The sequence below is a fragment of the Lolium perenne genome, chromosome 3 (genome assembly GCF_019359855.2).
Source record: "Lolium perenne isolate Kyuss_39 chromosome 3, Kyuss_2.0, whole genome shotgun sequence".
NCBI classification, from domain to species: domain Eukaryota; kingdom Viridiplantae; phylum Streptophyta; class Magnoliopsida; order Poales; family Poaceae; genus Lolium; species Lolium perenne.
Window position 1 is genome coordinate 297,392,057 of NC_067246.2, and position 5,689 is coordinate 297,397,745.

Genomic DNA, 5,689 nt, shown 5'->3' on the forward strand with positions numbered 1-5,689 from the left:
CATGATCATCTATTAATCAACAAGCTAGTTATACAAGAGGCTTACTAGGGACTCCTTGTTGTTCACATAACACACATGTATCAATGTTTCGGTTAATAAAATTATAGCATGGTATGTAAACATTATCATAAACTCAAAGATATTATAATAACCATTTTATTATTGCCTCTTGGGCATATCTCCAACACTGCCACGGGTTCGTTCTCCGGCGATGCTCCGGTGACCATTTCCGGGCGGCGCGACCACCAGTAGGTTCAGCTCATCGCCTCGTTCGTTTGAGCCTACGCACATCCCCGCGGGAGTAGCCCATCGCCGGCGAGTCTCGCTACTGCCGCCGGCCACAGCAAGATATGCCACGTCGTTGCCATGTGGCAGCCAGCGTGGCTAGGACCCCACCAGTCATTGACTGTGGGTGTGTCCAGACTGGGTGCGTGTAGTCATTTGTCCGTTTTAACTTAAATTCCATTATTCCAGAAACTTTGAAATTAATTTAGAAAATTCATATTAACTCAGAAAAATGAAAATGAGATATTAAAATTCTTAGAAAAGAAAAATCTATCTAATAAAAATATAAAAGGAAAATTTTATTTTTAATAAAAGTTCAATTATTTAATACTTGTTATTTAAGCCTTTAATTTTAATTCTAAATTCAATTAAAATTCAATAATTAGTAAAAACTTCTAAATTTAATAAAAACCAGTAAGTAAATCAGGAAAATATTAAAACTAATTTTCCTTTACTTTTAACTTATTAAATCCTTAATAAGAGGATTTAAACCCTAATTAATAATTGTCTTAATTATTAATTCATTAAAATAGTATAATGCCATATCCAACATTATTTTAATTTTAAAGAGTATTAATAACTTCAATTTATTTAATGAAGTTAAATCCAAGAATTATAGGGTAGCTAGAAAACCCTAGTTCCATATGGAAGAAAACTAGGAACTTATCATTTCATGTGACTCCTTGATGCGTGTGGTTGGCACGTCCGTTGGGAACCCCAAGAGGAAGGTGTGATGCGCACAGCGGCAAGTTTCCCTCAGTAAGAAACCAAGGTTTAATCGGACCAGTAGGAGTCAAGAAGCACGTTGAAGGTTGATGGCGGCGAGATGTAGTGCGGCGCAACACCGCTGATTCCGCGCCAACGTGGAACCTCGCACAACACAACCAAGATACTTTTCCCCAACGAAACAAAGTGAGGTTGTCAATCTCACCGGCTTGCTGTAACAAAGAGTTAACCGTATTGTGTGGAAGATGATTGTTTGCAGAAAACAGTAGAACAAAGATGCAAAGTAGATTGTATTTCAGTAAAGAGAATTGGACCGGGGTCCACAGTTCACTAGAGGTGTCTCTCCCATAAGACGAACAGCATGTTGGGTGAACAAATTACAGTTGGGCAATTGACAAATAAAGAGAGCATGACCATGCACATGCATATCATGATGAGTATAGTGAGATTTAATTGGGCATTACGACAAAGTACATAGACCGTCATCGAACTGCATCTATGCCTAAAAAGTCCACCTTCAGGTTATCATCCGAACCCCCTCCAGTATTAAGTTGCAAAGCAACAGACAATTGCATTAAGTATGGTGCGTAATGTAACTAGTGACTACATCCTTGAACATAGCACTAATGTTTTATCCCTAGTGGCAACAAGACAACACAACCTTAGAACTTTCATCACATTGTCCCGGTGTTAATGCGAGCATGAACCCACTATCGAGCATAAGTACTCCCTCTTGGAGTTACAAGCATCTACTTGGCCAGAGCATCTACTAGTAACGGAGAGCATGCAAGATCATAAACAACACATAGCATAACTTTGATAATCAACATAACAAGTATTCTCTATTCATCGGATCCCAACAAACGCAACATATAGAATTACAGATAGATGATCTTGATCATGTTAGGCAGCTCACAAGATCCGACAATGATAGCACAATGGGGAGAAGACAACCATCTAGCTACTGCTATGGACCCATAGTCCAGGGGTGGACTACTCACACATCACACCGGAGGCGACCATGGCGGCGTAGAGTCCTCCGGGAGATGATTCCCCTCTCCGGCAGGGTGCCGGAGGCGATCTCCTGGATCCCCCGAGATGGGATCGGCGGCGGCGGCGTCTCTGGAAGGTTTTCCGTATCGTGGCTCTAGATCGGGGTTTTCGTCACGGAGACTTTTATAGGCGGAAGGGCAGGTCAAGAGGCGGCACGGGGGCCCCACACTACAGGCCGGCGCGGCCAAGGGGGCCGCGCCGCCCTATGGTGTGGCCCCTCCGTGGCCCCTCTTCGTCTCTCCTTCGGACTTCCGGAAGCTTCGTGAGAAAATAGGCCCCTGGGCTTTGATTTCGTCCAATTCCGAGAATATTTCCTTACTAGGATTTCTGAAACCAAAAACAATAGAAACAAAGAATCGGCACTTCGGCATCTTGTTAATAGGTTAGTTCCGTAAAATGCACGAATATGACATAAAGTGTGCATAAAACATGTAGATAACATCAATAATGTGGCATGGAACATAAGAAATTATCGATACGTCGGAGACGTATCAGCATCCCCAAGCTTAGTTCTGCTCGTCCCGGCGGGTAAAACGATAACACAGATAATTTGGAGTGACATGCCATCATAATCTTGATCATACTATTTGTAAAGCATATGTAGTGAATGCAGCGATCAAAACAATGTATATGACATGAGTAAACAAGTGAATCATATAGCAAAGACTTTTCATGAATAGCACTTCAAGACAAGCATCAATAAGTCTTGCATAAGAGTTAACTCATAAAGCAATAATTCAAAGTAAAAGCATTGAAGCAACACAAAAGAAGATTAAGTTTCAGCGGTTGCTTTCAACTTGTAACATGTATATCTCATGGATATTGTCAACATAGAGTAATATAATAAGTGCAATAAGCAAGTATGTAGGAATCAATGCACAGTTCACACAAGTGTTTGCTTCTTGAGGTGGAGAGAAATAGGTGAACTGACTCAACATTGAAAGTAAAAGAATGGTCCTCATAGAGGAAAAGCATCGATTGCTATATTTGTGCTAGAGCTTTGATTTTGAAAACATGAAACAATTTTGTCAACGGTAGTAATAAAGCATATGCATCATGTAAATTATATCTTATAAGTTGCAAGCCTCATGCATAGTGTACCAATAGTGCCCGCACCTTGTCCTAATTAGCTTGGACTACCTGGATTATCACCGCAATACATATGCTTTAACCAAGTATCACAAAGGGGTACCTCTATGCCGCTTTGTACAAAGGTCTAAGGAGAAAGCTCGCATTTGGATTTCTCGCTTTTGATTATTCTCAACTTAGACATCCATACCGGGACAACATAGACAACAGATAATGGACTCCTCTTTTAATGCTTTAAGCATTCAACAACAATTAATAATTTTCTCATTTGAGATTTGAGGATTGTTGTCCAAAACTGAAACTTCCACCATGGATCATGGCTTTAGTTAGCGGCCCAATGTTCTTCTCTCACAATATGCATGCTCAAACCATTCAACTCGGTGTAGATCGCCCTTACTTCGACAAGACGAACATGCATAGCAACTCACATGAAATTCAACAAAGAATAGTTGATGGCGTCCCCAGAAACATGGTTATCGCACAACAAGCAACTTAATAAGAGATAAAGTGCATAATTACATATTCAATACCACAATAGTTTTTAAGCTATTTGTCCCATGAGCTATATATTGCAAAGGTGAATGATGGAATTTTAAAGGTAGCACTCAAGCAATTTACTTTGGAATGGCGGAAAATACCATGTAGTATAGGTAGGTATGGTGGACACAAATGGCATAGTGGTTGGCTCAAGTATTTTGGATGCATGAGAAGTATTCCCTCTCGATACAAGGTTTAGGCTAGCAAGGCTTATTTGAAACAAACACAAGGATGAACCGGTGCAGCAAAACTCACATAAAAGACATATTGAAAACATTATAAGACTCTACACCGTCTTCCTTGTTGTTCAAACTCAATACTAGAAATTATCTAGACCTTAGAGAAACCAAATATGCAAACCAAATTTTAGCATGCTCTATGTATTTCTTCATTAATGGGTGCAAAGCATATGATGCAAGAGCTTAAACATGAGCACAACAATTGCCAAGTATCACATTACCCAAGACATTTATAGCAATTACTACATGTATCATTTTCCAATTCCAACCATATAACAATTTAACGAAGGAGAAACTTCGCCATGAATACTATGAGTAGAAACCAAGGACATACTTGTCCATATGCTACAGCGGAGCGTGTCTCTCTCCCATAAAGTGAATGCTAGGATCCATTTTATTCAAACAAAACAAAAACAAAAACAAACCGACGCTCCAAGAAAAAGCACATAAGATGTGATGGAATAAAAATATAGTTTCAGGGGAGGAACCTGATAATGTTGTCGATGAAGAAGGGGATGCCTTGGGCATCCCCAAGCTTAGACGCTTGAGTCTTCTTGATATATGCAGGGGTGAACCACCGGGTGCATCCCCAAGCTTAGAGCTTTCACTCTCCTTGATCATGTTGCATCATACTCCTCTCTTGATCCTTGAAAACTTCCTCCACACCAAACTCGAAACAACTCATTAGAGGGTTAGTGCACATTATAAATTGACATATTCAGAGGTGACACAATCATTCTTAACACTTCTGGACATTGCATAATGCTACTGGACATTAGTGGATCAAAGAAATTCATCCAACATAGCGAAAGAGGCAATGCGAAATAAAAGGCAGAATCTGTCAAAACAGAACAGTTCGTATTGACGAATTTTAAAATGGCACCAGACTTGCTCAAATGAAAATGCTCAAATTGAATGAAAGTTGCGTACATATCTGAGGATCACACACGTAGATTGGCTTAATTTTCTGAGTTACCTACAGGGAGGTGGACCCAGATTCGTGACAGCAAAGAAATCTGGAACTGTGCAGTAATCCAAATCTAGTACTTACTTTTCTATCAACGGCTTAACTTGGCACAACAAAACTCAAAACTAAGATAAGGAGAGGTTGCTACAGTAGTAAACAACTTCCAAGACACAAAATAAAAACAAAGTACTATAGGTAAAAACATGGGTTGTCTCCCATAAGCGCTTTTCTTTAACGCCTTTCAGCTAGGCGCAGAAAGTGTGTATCAAGTATTATCAAGAGATGAAGTGTCAACATCATAATTTGTTCTCATAATAGAATCAAAAGGTACCTTCATTCTCTTTCTAGGGAAGTGTTCCATACCTTTCTTGAGAGGAAATTGATATTTTATATTACCTTCCTTCATATCAATGATAGCACCAACAGTTCGAAGAAAAGGTCTTCCCAATATAATGGGGCAAGATGCATTGTATTCAATATCCAAGACAACAAAATCAACGGGAACCAGGTTATTGTTAATGGTAATGCGAACATTATCAACTTTACCCAAAGGTTTCTTTGTAGAATGATCAGCAAGATTAACATCCAAATAACAATTTTTCAGCGGTGGCAAGTCAAGCATATTATAAATTTTCTTAGGCATAACAGAGATACTTGCACCAAGATCACATAAAGCATTACAATCAAAATCTTTAATCTTCATCTTAATGATGGGCTCCCAACCATCCTCTAACTTTTTAGGAATAGAGGCTTCACGCTCTAGTTTCTCTTCTCTAGCTTTTATGAGAGCATT